The 17,883-nt window shown below is 42.4% G+C and overlaps 1 long non-coding RNA gene across 4 annotated transcripts in view; it reads left to right on the top strand.

The window, feature by feature from the left end:
• The window catches only part of LOC134739172 (uncharacterized), a 258,767-nt gene that overhangs the window by 99,505 nt on the left and 141,379 nt on the right, over positions 1 to 17,883 (top strand). For all 4 annotated transcript variants that reach the window (XR_010125708.1, XR_010125709.1, XR_010125706.1 and 1 more), the window contains exon 2: positions 3,749 to 3,820. This is a non-coding gene — a long non-coding RNA (uncharacterized LOC134739172). The remainder of the gene's footprint in view (positions 1 to 3,748; positions 3,821 to 17,883) is intronic.

Here is a 17,883-nt window from a genome sequence, read left to right as displayed (position 1 = left end):
TATATACCCAAAGGATTATAAATCATTCTACTATAAAGACACATGTACACGTATGTTATTGTGGCACTACTCACAATAGCAAAGACTTGGAACCAACCCAAATGCCCATAATGATAGACTGGATTAAGAAAATGTGGCACATATACACCATGGAATACTATGCAGCCACAAAAAGGATGAGTTCATGTCCTTTGTAGGGACATGGATGAAGCTGGAAAGCATCATTCTCAGCAAACTAACACAAGAACAGAAAACCAAACACCACATGTTCTCACTCATAAGTAGGAGTTGAGCAATGAGAACACATGGACACAGGGAGGGGAACATCACACACCAAGGCCTGTCAGGGGTTTAGGGGCTAGGGGAAGAATAGTATTGGGAGAAATACCTAATGTAGATGACAGGTCGATGGTTGCAGCAAACCAGCATGGCACATGTATACCTATGTAACAAACCTGTACATTCTGCACTTGTCCCAGAACTTAAAGTATAATAATAATAATAAAAAAAAACTACCATCTTCGTTTTGACTAAATGATATTATTTCTAATGGAAGACAGTGTCAAAGTTTCAGATATATGTATGTGTATGTATGAATATATATACATATGTGTATATATGCATATATGTGATTTCACTATAGATTTCATTTCAGAATTGGTCTTTGCTTGTCTAAAGACAAATGCTTTGACTATAATGATACACTTGAATGCCAATACAACAGACTTAACAATTTATCTCTTTGATCTGGACCTCTAAGGAAAAGGGCAAATATTCCTGTCTTCTGCATAGAAATCTACTTTTGTTTTCTTCTTTTTGAGATGGAATCTCACTCTGTCGCTCAGGCTGGAGTGCAGTGGTGTGATCTTGGTTCACTGCAACCTCTGCCTCCAAAGTTCAAGCGATACTCCTGGCCTTAGATGCTCTGACCATCTCAGCCTCCCAAAGTTTTGGGATTACAGGCATGCACCACCATGCCCGGCTAGAAATCTGACTTTTGGATATTATTAGATCTGTAGATGAGAAGAAAACTAGGTCTCAATTTCAGTAAAGTGACAACAATTTCATAATATGAAGAAATGGGAACTGATTTAAATAATTTAACATAGGGAGTTGGTGTTATGGTATATCAAATAATAACTTAATGGGTTATTATGCAAATGTTAAAATTATAATATGGAAAAATGTAGCAACATGGGAAAAAGTGAGATGTCAGATAAATAAGCTGGAAAAAATCGTGATTATAGTGTGGATTATATTTATGTAAGTGTTATATACAAATGTGAATAAGGACAGAAAAGTTGAATTAATAGATGATTAGAGTAATAGAATTCTGAATCTCTGGATTTCTGTAGTTGTGTCACTTGTGTAACTTTAAAATGATGCATCCAAATTGAACTTAATTTTCCAGATGTGCCTTCCTTAATGAGACTATTGGCTATGTTAATATTCCATAGTTCTATTAATGCAGTTTGAGCTCTTCTTGCTCAGCTTCAATTTGTGTCTGTGCTATAAAGCATCTTCTTAGGGCCTTATATTCTTAGGTTAAATTCCTGAGAGTTAACAACGTGGGTTAGTGGGGTCTGAGAATTTCATGTGTGTAAAATCTATTGCTTTGCTAAGAGTTAGGCTCAGTATTTTAGGCATTTCTAATCTAGAGTTTTCCAAATTTTAGTTACTCCTAAGATTATGGCCATAGTCACAAACTCCCTGCGGTATTAATTTTTTTTTCCTTTAAATTGACTCGTGTTCATATGCTGCAATTGCCCCTTGGAAACACAGACATCATAAATACATTGTGGAAAGCTTTCCTGATGAACCCAGACATGACTTCAGAATCCTCGTCACCAAAGAGAACTGTCTACTGGCCTCACTTTTCAGTGTATCTGTGTGACTAGATCTTACCAGTGAAACGTGAGTAGATTGGAATGATGAATGAGCTTTTCTGCTACCATCAGTTCTGAGATGATCTGACATTAACTGCTTTATGAAATGCAAGTGGAGATACTTTATGAAAAGTTAAAAAATGATCTGGTTTGTTTCCAAGTGAGGTCACAGGTTGGTTTTATAGCAAAGTCTTAAAGATCTTCATTTCTTCTCATCTAATTCCTCGTTAGTTGAGTTGGCTGCTTGTGTGTGGGATTTTCTCAGGATGCTTTGGAAATAAAAATTTCTCTGGGAAACAGATTGTATTATTTTTTTCCAACTCTTTACTCCTTCCCAGGAAGAGAATGATATATCTGCACTCTTTGTCAATCGTCTTTGGTGCCTCCCTGGACTAGAACCCCATTAATGTTGAACTTTGCTATGTGACTTGCTTTGGTTAATAGAATATGAGAGGGAATGACAGTAAACAGAACTTTAAACAATCTTGTGTGGTTTAGTTTGGCCTCCTGCATTAAAAGAATATGTTTTAGGTAACCAGTTGAAGGAGAGTAAAGTGGCTTGTGGAACTGATCAGAATGCAATCTGCAGCTTGGAGCCAAGTTTGATGTTATTCCAGCGAAGTGCAGTGGAGTTACAACCTACCTGCAGACTCAGGATTGAGAAATAAATGCTGGTTTTTATGAGCCACTGAATTTAGGGTATTTTTATTACAAGCTACATTGCAGCAAAAATGGACAAATACACTCAGTAAATACAGTTGTTTTGGAAAATGCGATTTTTGTGCAAGACATTGAGGAGACACACAAAAGAAATAGCCCTGAAAGAAATTGCAAATTTTCAGAGGAAAAGAGTATGACATGCAGGCACTTTAACAAAGGTGACAGAGACAAATGCACTTGATAAAGAGGAAACTAATAATAAGTTCTTACTAGATAAATGTTGGTAAAAATAACAAAACAACTATAATGTAAAACCTTTCTTGGCCGGGCACGGTGGCTCACATCTGTAATCCCAGCACTTGGGGAGGCTGAGGTGGGCGGATGATGAGGTCAGGAGTTCGAGACTAGCTTGGCCAACATGGTGAAACCCTGTTTCTACTAAAAATTAGCTGGGCATGGTGGTGCACACCTGTAATCCTAGCTACTGGGGAGGCTGAGGCAGGAGAATGACTTGAACCTGGGAGGCGGAGGTTGCAGTGAGCCGAGATCGTGCCACTGCACTCCAGCCTGGGCAACAGAGTGAGACTCCATCTCCAAAATAACAACAAAAAAAAACAAACAAAACCAAACAAACAAAAACTTTATGAGTGCCCTGGGTCTGGACTTGATATGGTTGAAGATTATCTGTGGCAATGTTTTTTCATCAGCCTGAATAGCTAAGGAAATTCTACTTTAGAGAGAGACTCACCTTACCTGTTGCTGATAAGCTCTAGTGGCTAATTGTTCTTCCAAAAACTTACCTGAACTGCTGCTATCAACTATTTAAAACAAAGGTCTTCTGATGGGGGTAGAAGATTTGAAGGGAAAATATGCCATCTCTGTTAACAGCAAGAAGGGGGTTCATGTGTGTAACAGTTTTGAGTGTTCTAAATTTCTTTCACTGTCAAAATTGGGGTCAATCACACACCAGCTGTACTAGTATTTATACATGTATATTTTTCTTTAAATTGACTCATTTCTTACATTTCATTTAAAAGTAAATTTATTCTATGTTCATAGACATGGAAATCCAAGTCCACTGAATATGGCAGAGGCAGGTAGTCATCACCTGATATTTGTGTCTGTCCTTCCATAATACAGAATTCTTGCTAAGAATCACTCATTTAGAGACCTCATTTCCTTGTTCTATCTGTTCTTTCTAGATCTGACCCAAAGACTGGATCTTACTACTGAAGTATGAGTGGAAGTGAGGTGTCATTTCTGGGCCCAGAACTGTAAGCAGTGTGTGTACGTTGTACACGCTTTTATTCTTTTTGCCAGCTGGAAGCCAATTCCAAGACCTTCAGGGAGGGCAGAGCCACAGTTGGAAGTAGCCTGTTTTCTTAACTTACCAGGTGGATGAAAGCAGGCCACAGATCAGGAATGCCCTCCATAGACTGTTCTGTGAGCAAGATATGAATGTCAGTTGAATTCAAGCTACAGATAGTTTCAAGCTCATTTATTCCAGCAGCCAGCATCATCTTTAAAATAGGCTTACAATGGGTATGGTAGCTCATGCCTATAATCCCAACACTTTGGAAGGCCAAGGTGGGAGGATCGCTTGAGGCCAAGAGTTTCAGACCAGCCTGGGCAACAAGGAAGACTGTGTCTCAATGCCTACCTCCACCACTCCCCCTCACCCCGACCAAAAAAAACCAAAAAGACCAGGTGTGGTGGTGTGCATCTATACTCCTAGCTACTAGGGAGGCTGAGGCAGGGGGATCGTTTGAACCCAGGAGGTCGAGGCTGCAGTGAGCTATGATTGTACCACTGCACTTCAGCCTGGGTGGCAAAGCAAGAGCCTGTCTCAAGAAAAAATTAAAAAAAAATAAAATAGACTTAGTAGTGACAAAAATAAATACTTCTTACTCAAACTGCAAAAAAATACTCAGTATTTTATACCACCATCCCCCCTGGGTACCATCACTGATAAGTAGTGATAGGGGATAGGTTGTTCTGGTGCTTGGGTGGACTGATAAAATGTCATGGGAATAATAGTTTCTTTCGTATTCCTACATTCTTGCTGCTGGTCAATTAGAGTATTTTTTCTTTTTTAATATTTGTAAGCTGCTATTGAGATGTTGCCAACCTTGAAATGCTACCAAATCTTGTCAGTGTTCATTCTGATCCCCCAGAGAGAAGAGTCAAAACACAAACCCTCTGTTATTAATAAAAGGGAGTGACTGACGGGTCAGGTGAGATGTGTTCCTCCTCAGCGTGCTTTGAAAGTGGCAAGTTATTTAATTGAAAGCGTCTGGCTCTCTCTCACTCAGAAGCTCTCACTTGTGCTGTTGCCAAGCTGTGGTCACCTCTGATGACCCAACATAACCCAGAGGAAACTCCAGAAAGAGGTCCCCAGACCTACCCTGCTGTTTCCTTTGTGTCCCTTTTGCTACTTTCTGCAGAGAAGAATTGAAGTTGGGACTTTCTCTGCCTGGGACATGTGGTGTATTGGTTAGGCTTAGGAATGTTGACTGCTATCACATAAAAATCCTTTTTAGTGTTCTTGGTTGGGGGATCATCTTCCGCCTTTGTGATCTTGTGGCTTTGTTCACCACCAGTGCCTAGAAGTTCTTTCCACTAAGTGGGTGGGTGGGTAGGAGTGGGAGTTTTCTTTCACAGTGATTTTTGTGGTGAGCATTTTGTAAAACAGTCCCTTCCAGCAAATGCAGGCAGACAACCAAGATGTTTTTAGACTGTCTCATGAACCCTCCCTCCAGATCCCCTATTTCAATGTGCCAGGATTTCTGGCATCGCCCAAGTCCAGTGGGGCCTTTTCTCAGCTGCTGTATTGTTTGAGGCTTCTGTAACTTTTCATTCTCATTACAAAGCTGCTGATGGGCCCCATTGGGCTGAGCCTTGGCAGAGTTGATTATGATACAGGAAGTGCTTACTTATTTTATTAGCAATGATCAATGATTTTCTTGTAGATGAAAAGCTTATTTCTAGCATGCATGCACTGAACCCAGTGATTTGTGTGGACTTATTACAACATACTTTCACATACATATGGCACCACACTGCTATGTTCTCTATGCATAAGACCCAGCACCTGCTTTCACTGCTGGAATCAGTTATTGGTGGTCTGTGTGGAACTGGCTACTGAGTGCCTGGTGGGGAGAGTCTCATGGGAGCCAGTTTTCCCAGTGGGCTTCCTTAATATTGGAATTCTTCAAAGCTCAAAATTCTGAGAGGACCCTAGGGGTTCAAAGCCTTTGAGCCTATACTAGTTAAGCGATTCAATATTTGCCAGGACATCCCTGCAACCTGGTCTTACATGATGCCTTCATGTAGGAACCTCTGTCCTGAGGTGTACAAAAAAGAAATGTACTAAGTACGTTCCCTGTTTGCTGTTTTTGTTTCCTGCATGGCTTCCATGCATCCATCCTTGCTCCATTCTCCTTATCTCTTAGCTTGTGACCTTATCAATTCTTCTACTAGGCAGCTTCACGGTTAAGAGCATGGGTTCTGGAACTACTTAGGCACACTGGGGCTGGTGATTAGCCAACTCCTTAGTGGTGTGATTTGAGGTGTATGTGTGTTTTTTCCATTTCCAGTTCCGGTTTCCTTATCTGTTTATTGGAGACAATACTACCCATCTTACATGTTGGTTGTCCCAGTTAAGAGATACAGTGCATATAAAGCATTTAGCATATACTAGGCAGAGACAAAATGTAGCTATTATTGTCAGTCAGGTCCCTGCCTTGCGCATTGTAGCTCTCTTGCATGAGACTTCTCTCGACTGGAATTTAATCTCTGTTATCAGCTCAAGGATTTGCAGACTGTTCAGGGTAGTAGTTTTCTGAATAAACCCAGAACCTGGAATTTTCCTTATACTCCTTGCATTGGGTGTCATGACTATCCCCATCTTACAGATGAGGAAAACTGAGGCCATTTGATCATGTAACTTGTCTAAGGTTCTACAAATAGTAAGTGGTGTAGTCAGGGTTTAAACACACCTCCCCACCCATCTGTCTGGCTCCCAGCTGCCTCCTCTTTGTTTTGAGACAGAGATTTTGCTCTTGTTGCCCAGGCTGGACTGCAATGGCGTGATCTTGGCTCACTGCAACCTCCACCTCCCAGGTTAAAGCGATTCTGCTGCCTCAGCCTCCCAAGTAGCTGGGATTACAGGCATGTGCCACCATGCCAGGCTAATTTTGTATTTTTAATAGAGACGGGGTTTCTCCATGTTGGTCAGGCTGGTCTTGAACTCCTGACCTCAGGTGATCTGCCCACCTTGGCCTCCCAAAGTGCCGGAATTATAGGAGTGAGCCACTGCTCCTGGCCTCTATCTGCCTGCTCTTAACAGGCATCCTGAAAAAAAAAGCAGATAGGACTCATAAACCAGTTCTTGATCTCTGAAAAACATTTCACCATTTATACCCTTGATTGTCTGTGCACAGTATCTACTGTATAAAGTCAAGAAATCAAAACCAGTCCAGAAATCTCAAGCTTAGGGGAAACAATCAAGGGAGTTGGTTACATGGTGTTGGAAAGCGGAAAAGATAAAAAGTAGACATTGAAGTGGCACAGGAGTCACTGAGGGAGCAGTCACCACCTTCGGGACAACATGATGTTACAGAAATCTAGGTGCTGAGTGGAGCAGAGAAGCATGCTGCCGTACGTAGGGCTGGTGGCCAGTCTCTGGGAGCTTGCCACATGTTTGGTGCTTAGCTGGCTCAGGGGCTACAGGGTAGGACATTGAGGGGCAGATGCCCTGAATACTGAAAGACGCAGGAGCTGTCTGATGGGTTGCAGCAAGGCCAGGATAAGCTGAAAACACAAGAAAGTCACTTTCCCTTCTTCCTATTTCCTCCAGTATCTCTCACTACAGAATCTAACTGGAGGTCAATTAATGAGAGTGCTTGGGAAACAGTTTCAGCATTACGCAGCAGAATGGAGAAGGTGGACTTGGTCTGAGAAGCGGGGAGATCTCAGGCACAACGCCATTTATATGACTGGCCGGTGGTACTGTCAGTCGTGGTGGTTGACATGTACTTTGCAGGTGCCTGTGGGCAGCTCCCTGAGAAGACACTGAACCCAGCTGGGATAACTGAAGAGCAGTTTACTTAGCCTGCTCAAGCAAGCACCATGCATTCAGAAAACTCATTTTGTAATGGTTGCTATAGTTTTAGGGCTTGGAGCCGAATGAAATCTTTCAGTAGTTGCCAGTCTGACGTGCATATCAGCCTACCGGGTCGCTTCCCGCTTGCTGGAGTGATTAGCTCTATTGAGCATTTTTTCCTTGTAGCCACAAATCCTTCTAGTCATAGCATAAGAAAATCTGTGACTAGTCTAGCACCATGTTGAATTTCCTGGGAGACTTTTCCTTTTCTTTGAATTACCCATTTACTCTGGCGAGAAAATGCTTTAGTGGAGAGAAAGAGCCTGGCATCAAGAAGGGGAGGGGAGAGAGTCTGCAACTGGAAATGCTGAGTGGCAATTTCGTTTTAGCTAGGCTTGTCACAGGACCGATGAATGGGCCCTCTAGCACGTTAAAATCTCCCTCAGGTCCAAGCCGAGGCCTACCTCACCTATGTGCATCCAGAGACGGTAGGTGGCGCTGTGGTGTTAACGGATTAAAGGAGGGCGTGATAAAATGCTGTGGAGAAGTGTCTGGAAAAAACAGGAGAGTGGGAGTACTGGCTTGGAGAGGGGCAAGATGAATATGCATTCTTATTCAGTGTCTTTCCAATTCAGGTGAGCATTTTCCCTTTCCGATCTGGGCATGCACAGGAAAATCCAATTACAGATGCAAGTTACACTGGGCTCTTTGAAATCAAATTGCAGATGTGTGTCAGTGGCATCTTGCTGACTTGGATGTGCTGGGTGTATCTCTCGCAGTAGAAGTTTGGCTTCTCCTTTCCCTTCTCTCCTTTTTTTTTCTCATTTCTTCTTTCCTTCTTCAATACTCTCCTACTATCTAATTTGAATTTTGCAATCTTCCTCTTTCTGACACCCATTTAATTCTATTCAGTGGTTGTGTACCTAACATAGTTTTTTGAGACACTGTGAAGTATCTGAGGGAAAAGGGATAAAAGTAGCTTTCTTTCTTTAAATAGAAGGTAAGCTAACCACTTATTGAGCTCCTACTAGGTGCTAGGAACTGAGCTAGGTACTTGTCTACTCAATTTATCTCATTAAACTGTTTAATTTATTCACTTATAAGCAGTTTGAGTACTTGTGTCCTGAGGGCACAGCCTGTGCCATCGGTCATGGGGAAACAGGAGCATTAAAAGTCCCCCAGTCCTCTGTGTGTCTTCTTTCCTGCTCTGAGTCTGAGCCCTGATGCTTCAGCTGCTGATTTTTACATGGCTTCCTCTAACATCCTTGCAGCTCTGGAGTCAGGCTGCCTGAGCTCGGATTCTGATTCTACTACTCCCGAGCTTTTGGAAGTTGTGCAAGTTATATAATGTCTCAGTTTTCTTATATGAGAGAATGAGATAACCATTCCTTCTTCCAAGGATCACCATTCCTGCTTGAAAATTAAATGAGATGCTACATGCAAACATTTGGAATGACAACTGGCCAATAGCAAGTACTTAATAAACTTTAACTTTAATCATTGTTATCACCATCTTCAAATTTAAAAAGTTGCTACTTTTGGAATATGTAAGGTAGTATCTTGTCTACTGCCCATGCCCCCAGATATGCCTCTGAGGTACACTCCAGGTAAAAAAAGGAGCAATTCGCTTTTACTAGGAAGAATCAGGGAAAGCTGCATGGAGGAGGCTGGTTATAGCTGCCCTTCCTGTGAGGAAATTCAGAGGAAAATTTCTGAATCCAAGAGGGTCATCTACTTTACAGAGAATCAAATAAGACCTGTGTCCCTTGTCCCGTGTCAATGTTGTTTATGCACATTTTGCAAACCATAATCCCCTAATGAGTGGGATCCCATAATCCCCGAGGTCAAGCATGGATATTTTGGGGGCCATAGACCCCAGGTTCAGGACACCTGACTTGAGATCCTTTGCAAGTTCAGTGTTCTTTGTCTAAACGAAGTACAACAATTTAAGAGAGTTTAGCAGGCACTGTTAGTGTCCCACTCAGTTCCTTGTTACCTTATTGGCATTCCCCTCTCCCAGCTGCTGTGGGTGTTGCCTGCTAACAACTCATTCCTACCTTTCTTTCCCAAGGGTGGTTCTTGGCTCATGGGAGTGCCAGGCCAGGAGATATTCCACCTTCTGCCCCCCAAACACAGAGGTGGCCCTTGGTAATGACTGAAGACTATAGCAGTGACTGGTTCTCAGAATGGGAAGAACTGGGACTATGTGGTGGCTAGTGTATTAGGCTAGGGGCATGGTAAGAGAGTTAGGCTGGAGGGGACTGGAGAGACAGGAAAGGAGAGTGAATCTTTGCTGCTTCCTGACCCTGAAAGAGTACAGTAACTCGGTTCCCTTGCTATTTGGTGGTTCCAACTCTGCAATACAAACTATGTATGTTTCTGAGCCCTCATGGCACCAGGCTGAGAGCTTTCTGAAACGTATGGTTTGCCATAATGCTCCTCTGCCCTAACCCATCTTTCTCACACCCCTGTAGGTTTCCCTGAGAGCAGTTCCTCAATAAATCACTTGCCCAAACATCTCCATCTCAGCTCTGCTTGAGGGGACCTAAAGACAGAGTGGAACTGGAGGTCATTATATGGAGGAGCTAAAACCCATGCTATAGAACGTCAGTGCAATGGTTTAGGGTGGAGGGGCAGCTGCATTGAGATCCAGCTCCTCCCTTTTGTCCCAGCTGCTTTTTTCCTTTGCTCCCACCGTTCCTACTGTCCTGTGACACTCTGGTGTCAGATTGGGACAGATGATGGGGGAGCTCACCAACAGCAAGTTGTATAGGTGGTCACCTTGGAGCCCTCTGATTTCAGACTACAGTTTTTTCGAGCTGCGGGAAGTCTTCTCTGCAGAGATGATCCCTTAATAAGCCAGTTGAAGTGTGATGATTAATGTATTAGGGCTGGGGAGCCCCCATCCTAGCAAGCAGTCCCTTTGACAGAAGAAAACGGACTAGGCAGATAAGAGAGAAAGTGCAGAATCACGTTCTGGTGTTTAGTTTGGCAGCCCATAGCTCATTTTAATTACTCTGAAATAATTATCTCTGGTACACAGCTGGGTTTGTCTGCGTGCAACTTGTGAGTCATTCTTCCACATGTGAATAAATCAAGCAGGTTAGGAGGAAGGGCTGGAACCAAATGACACGTAAAAGAGGTTCTGTGGTAAAGGTTCAGAAAATGGCAAAGTTTCGACCTGAAAGAAGATTGATTTGGGACATCTGGTCTTTGTGTGTGAAGCAAACAGCACTGGCTAGTGAAATCAGAAGTAGATGAGTCTTAAGGCTATTTTAGAAGAGCCGTGAGAGCTGAGCAAGGTGGGTGCATCAAGGGCTAATGTAAAAGGGACAGTTGCCAAGGAGGATCCTATAGCATAATGGTCAACAGCATGGGTTTTAGGAGCAGGCTGACTTGAATTGGAATCTATATTCTATTGCTTGCCATTTAAGTTACTTTGAGCATATCATGTCATCTTTCAAAGCATCAGCTTTCTATTAAGTTAGAAAATTTGTATATGGTGCCATTTCCTTCCATGTGTGGCTTCTATTACAAGTACTAGATTTTCCTGCTGCTGCTGCTGAGGGCTTAAGGAGAGGACTGCTTGTGGGCCACCTATGCCCTGTCCATTGCCCTGGGCAGACATTACTAATCAACTCAAATCTCTTCACAGTTGGTCCTGATTGTGGGGTCAGAGATATTTTCTAATAGCACTTCCAGCAGCTACCCGCTATCTAACCAACTTGGCATGTTAATTGAAAGCAAATAACCACTTTGGGTTAAAAATGTTTCTCTTCTTTGATGTTTGATATTTCCTATCTGTAAAACCAGACATTTGAAGAAGATGATCACTAAAGGCCTTTCTCATTTGATATTCCAGTGTTTTAAGAGATAGAGAAATGGATCATTGGGGGTTGGATTATTTCAGCTCCCACCCTTTGTTTACTTGATGCTCTGCACACAATCAAGAACTCAGTTTGTAAGGTGGGGCTGCTTATGAGAAAGGTGGGAACAAGACCAGGAAACCAAGAGCCAGGAAGCAGTGAGGATCCACACCCTCATCTCCTGTCTCCCCAGTCCCCTTCAGCCTGGCTCTTACCATGTCCCTAACCTAATAGACGAGCTCCCACCTAGTCCCAGATGGTCTCACTCTGAGAACCAGTCACTGGCTTCTGCTCTCATAGGATGGATTAACAAATGAAGGTTTGTATCCAAGATAGAAGCTCCCTCCATTTCAAAGTCATCTCCTCTGTGGGCCCTGTGTATTTGATTGCTCACTGGCCTCCTTGTCTAACCTGGAGATGTGCTAGCTGTAACTGGCCTAACCCTCACTTTTGAATAACAGAGCTTGCATTGTTCTTAAAGATCCACTTAACTTTTAAATTATATAGTTAATATGCTTTAATGGCCAGGAAAATTAGAAAATATAGATAAACCAAAAGACAGTTCACTGTTAAAATGTGGTTGTTTATTATCTTTTACTGCATATATGTGTACATTTATTTAAGATCATATTTTATGAACACTTCTTAATGAACATCTTTCTGCTTGTAAATGGTTTATCTTATTGTTTAGAATACTGTCATTCTGATTTAATTTGTCCCTCTGCTATGACTCTCCTTTTGTTCAATTCAATTAAACATTTATTGAGTACCTGCTCGGTGCTGAGTGCTTATAGTCTCTGTGCCCCTGTATTAGTCCATTTTCATGCACTGTAAAGAACTCCCTAAGACTGGGTAATTTATAAATAAAAGACTCACAGTTTTGCATGGCTGAGGAGGCCTCAGGAAACTTACAATCAGAAGACAAAGGGGAAGCAAGGCATGTCTTACATGGTGGCAGAAGAGAGACAGTGAAGGGAGAAGTGCCACAAGTTTAAACTATATCAGATCTTGTGAGAACTCTCTCACTGTCATGAGAACAGCAGCAGGGAAACCCGCCCCTGTGATTCAATCATCTCCCACCAGGCCCCTCCCCTGAAATGGGATTATGATTTGAGATGAGATTTGGGTGGGGATGCAGAGCCCAACCATATTAGCCCCTAAGGAACCCGGAGCCTGGTAGGAGCAAACAGATATAAAATAATGAATTATGATATACCTTGACAAACATTAGTAGAGATACAAAGTTTTACAGGAACACAGGCTGCTGCATGCTGAGTTGAGCCCAGGAGGAGGATGAAGGAGCCTTTCATCCTCTGAAGGTCATTCAAACAGAACCTGTGAGGATGCATGGGCCTGTGAAGGAGCCGGTTTGCTTAAGCTTAGGGTGTGCAGAGGGGCACGGATTGGTGTGATGGTTGATTTTATACATCAAGTTGACTGGGCCAGGGAGTGCCCAGATGGAACATCATTCTGGCGTGTCTGGGAGGGTGTTTCAGGATGAGATTAGATTTCAGTTGGTAACCCCAGTAAAGTGGATCACAATGTGGGTGAACATCATCCAGTCCGTCGAGGGTCTGAACAGAATAAAAGGTGGAGGAAGGAGAGGCATTTACCCCCTTTTCTCCTGTCCAACTGCTTCATCTGGGACATCTCTCATCTCATCCTCTCCTGCCCTCAGATTAGGACTTACTCCATCAGCTCCCTCAGTTCTCAGGCCTTGAGACTTGGCCTGAATTACACCACTGGGATTCCTGGGTCTCCAGCTTGTGGATGGAAATTCATGGGACTTCTCAGCCTTCATCGTTGTCGATAAATCTATCTCCTATTGGTCCTGTTTCCTTGTCGAACCCTGACTAACACAAGTGGTAAAGAGAAGCAGAAGCAGGGGTTGTAAATGTTCTTTTTCATGACCATGTCCTCTGTCATGTAGTAGGTAATTAATTAACATGCAATGGGCAAATCAATCACTCCAACATTTCCTCCACATCTCCTTTCTGAACCTTGGTCTCAGGGTAGGAGTTGCATGTATCCAACCAGACTTATTGACTCATAGATGGCCTGTGGGCAGATATTGCCTGTGTTCCTCCTACAGCCCTTTAGACTTCCCATCATATTTCACATAGGCCAGACTTTCAATTGTCAGCTTCTGCTCCTACTGTCTTGTGGGCTGCCTTGGTTTGAGCACACTCTGCTCCTGGTGTTGGAGAATTAGTGCCCTCTGGGAACAGCCATCATCCAGTGACTTACTAGAGTCAGTTTGTAAATACCATGGCTCCTTCACCCCCTAAGAGGGATAACTTGGGGATACCCTGAGCCCCAGAGTTTCCTGGGGATATTAAACTCCAGTTACCCCCTAATAATAACTTGCTTTTTACCAGTTATTTTTGTTTCCCTGTCGCATTCTCCACTCCCCTACTGGTGTTTTCTAGGATTGTTTTAAATAAATTACTTGCACTCAAATTCTTGTCTCAAGGTCTGCTTCTTGAGAAGTGATGGTGCTGTGTGACCCTATGGAACAAGCCAGAGATGGCTAACTGGTTTTTCAGCAATTCTGTCTGGTTAAAATTACCTGCACCAGAACTGAGTTCATAAACTTGATGTCCTTTTTTTTCCTGGACTCGATTTCCTGATGGCACAGAGTGTGATAAACTCATACGCATTCCTAGACAGGGTGTAGCAAAAGGAGCCTGTTTCCATGCATCATAAGATAACGTAGATACCATCAGAAGGCATTTGCTAGGATCCGAAGCAATAGTAAAGCCTCTCTTGCCTTCATTACTGCATCTGCCAAGCTTTCTTTTATAAAAAACGATTCTAGAAGTGAAAATATTAGTGTATAACTACATCTCAGCTCACTGAAAAAGAGGTGTTTGTATCTGACTTACATAAAGGATGCAAATTCTGGGACAAAAATGGTTCTGTTAGGGAAGAAAGAAGGACTTTTTAATGCCTTTGCATCTGAGACATTATTTTTATGTATTGCTTTTTTTTTATTTGTAGCAGAAGCAATTTTCATGTCAAGGACCCTATGTTAGGACAGGTTCAAAAGTGAAAGGTTTTCAGTTTTGGCTGGGGAGGGATGTGATCAAAGATTGTAAAATCATTGTGCCAGTGTATTTACATAAATTAATCTTCCCCAAGACACCCTGAGATAAATAGCATTACTAGGCCGGGTGCAGTGGCTCAGGCCTGTAATCCCAGCACTTTGGGAGGCCGAGGAGGGGCGGATCATGAGGTCAGGAGATCGAGACCATCCTGGCTAACACGGTGAAACCCTGTCTCTACTAAAAATACAAAAAAAATTAGCCGGGTGAGGTGGTGGTCCCCTGTAGTCCCAGCTACTCAGAAGGCTGAGGCAGGAGAATGGCGTAACCCGGGAGGTGGAGCTTGCAGTGAGCTGAGATCGGGCCACTGCACTCCAGCCTGGGTGACAAAGTCTCAAAAAAAAAAAAATAATAATAATAACATTACTGCAGTTTGGCAAATGGGAAATGGAATCCAGTGAGTCAGTGTTGAAGCTGGGAATTAAACCCTAGTCAGTGTGATTCTGGTGCCTGTGTTATGTCCACCTCACCTAAGCAATTCCCCTAATTCCTCAATAATGGGTTTTTAGATATATATTCCTCATGGTTAGAGTGCCTTTGCATAGAAAAGAGACCAAATTTGATGAACCAGTATGATTTCGGTCATTCATTTAATATATTATGAGCTCCTAATATGTATGCTTTGTTAGATGCTAGGGAGACTGTTGTGAATGAATCAGATGTGCTCCCAGGCCTTGTGAAGTTTACATTCTATAATAAAGCATAAGCACACAGTAAGCACGATGATTTAAAGGAGAGGGAATAATCTAGATTGGGTGGCCAGAGGCAAGGGGTTATTAATGCTAGATCCAGAATGGCAAAGGTCTGGAGAAGGGTCCCACGCAGAGAGAACAGGATGCCCTACACAGATCCTGAACTGGGAGCAAAAATCAGTGAGACTCCCGCAATGTGGGCAGGAGGCAGACTCAGACAGAGAGGTGTGGTGGGGTAAGAGCTAGTTCATTTAGGGTTTTGTAGACTAAAGGAAGAAAGTTTGGATTTTCTTCCAATTGTAAAGATAAATTATTGAGCTTTTTTTAGAAGGGGATGGATGGCCTGATCTGATTTATATTTTAAAAGAGGGCTTAGTAAACTGTAAATAGCTGGATGACAAATATTTCTGCTTAAGCATGAAAACAGCCGTCGACAGTGTAAAATAAATGGGTGCATTACAATCAAATGTTACTTATGAAAACAGATGGTCAACTCAGGTTTTAAAAGGTTGCTTCGAACTGTGAGATTATATAGGGAAAAGGATGGAATCCTGAGACCAGTAAGGAAGCTATTGCAAGATTTTTGGCAAGAGGTAACGGTAGCTTGCACCATGGTGGTAAAACATGAAGTAGGGAGAGGACTGACTTGGAGGGGAAGATGAGGGTTTCCTGAAGGACTGGATGTGAGAGTTGAAGAAAGAAGACACATGAATGACATTTTTTGAGTATGGACAACTGGGTAGTTGGTACCAGTTACTGATGTGGTAAATGCTAAGGGAGGAGCAGGTTCTTTACTTCCAAAGTCAAGTCTAGGTCTGGTTTTAGCATCTGTAGTTGGGGTTTTGTTAATGATTGCTTTGTTGAAAGCTGAAAATCTACCAGGAATCTCTACTTTCATGTAAAAGGATTTTCAATAGGACTGTATGAAAATGCTTTTGGATTGATTGCATGGGAACTAGAAATATGAGAGTATGTCACATTGTGGCTCTGATTCAGGTATACTTAGGCAGTGTAATTCCCCCATGTCCCACCAATTGGGAAGCACTGGAGTGAGGAGATACTGATAATTTAGTGGTGTGTGCCCCATAGGAGGTATCACACTGCTATATTTAAAATATATAATTTTAAGTTGTAAATATAAAATATATAAAAATTGAACTGTTGGCCAGGTGCAGTGGCTCACTCCTGTAATCCCAGCACTTTGGGAGACAGAGGCAGGTGGATCACCTGAGGTCAGGAGTTCAAGACCAGCCTGGCCAACATGGCGAAACCCATCTCTACTAAAAATACAAAAATTTTCCAGGCATGGTGGTGCATGCCTATAATCTCAGCTACTCAGGAGGCTGAGGCAAGACAACTGCTTGAGCCCGGGAGGAGGAGGTTGCAGTGACTTGAGCTCGTGCCATTGCACTCTAGCCTGGGCAACAGAGCGAGACTCTGTCTCAAAAAGAAAAAAAAATTGAATGGTTAAATATGCCTTTACGCTTTATTAGGGATCATGTGGTTCTGGTTTATATACAGTGGGGTTGGGGCTTATATTATCTTTGACTTTTTTGTCCAATACATTCAGGGTAAATGTAATTATAACACTGTAAAGTGTAATAGAAGTAAATGATTCCCTTTACTTTTCACTTTCCCTGATGTGATTTTTATTCATGTGTATGCTGAGCTGGCTAAAATGCCCCAGGTCATGTGCAGAAATCCTTAAGGAAAATGTGTATTCCTGAGATACGTGAACTTGGATATATTACATGGCTAGGAATTTCCCCCTTATATTGCAGAAACATAAACTTTGGGGCAAAGTATTTGTTTGAATAATTCCTGGGACATCAAGAACCAGATGACTAAAGATAGATCGAGGGATGATTCTGTAGTGTCACAATAAAATTCTGTGAAGTTATAGTAAAGTTCTTTTGCATAGCAAGTACTCCCTCATGGTTCTTTTTTGTTTTGTTTTGTTTTTTGCTTTTTAAAGAAACAGGATATTGCTCTGTCACCCAGGCTAGAATGCAGTGGCACGATCATAGCTCACTGCAGCCTCGACCTCCTGGGCTCAAGCCATCCTCCTGCCTCAGCCTCCCAGGTAATGGTGGCAACTATAGGCATGCCACCATGCGCAGCTGATTTTTAATTTTTTGTAGAGATAGGGTCTTGTTTCCCAGGCTAATCATAAACTCTTGGTCTCAAGTGATCCTCCTGCCACAGCCTCCTAAAGTGCTGAGATCACAGATGCAAGTCACTGCACCTGGCCCCACTGAGATCTTTAGGAAGATGTTTATAACATCATATAAGGTACGTCTTCATACTCAGACCATTCCCATAGCAGTCATGACTTTTGGAAGATTCTAGGTTTTGGGGGTAACTTAAAATATGACAGAGATCCTTTGTGGGGCAGAATCTCAGAATAATTTATTGGTTGCATGACACCCCATGTTCTATAGGAACCAAGGATGAGTGCTCTGATCCATACCTTATTCAGAATGAGAAGCTTCCAGGAGGATTTTCTAAAATAACTTTTCCCAGTTTCTTCTCCAATCATTAGTTCCTTTCCAATCATGCTAATTCATAAAA

This window comes from Pongo pygmaeus, chromosome 2 (assembly GCF_028885625.2).
Source record: "Pongo pygmaeus isolate AG05252 chromosome 2, NHGRI_mPonPyg2-v2.0_pri, whole genome shotgun sequence".
Taxonomy (NCBI): domain Eukaryota; kingdom Metazoa; phylum Chordata; class Mammalia; order Primates; family Hominidae; genus Pongo; species Pongo pygmaeus.
The sequence above is the reverse complement of the archived record's forward strand: the minus strand, read 5'-3'. Positions and strand labels throughout refer to the sequence as shown.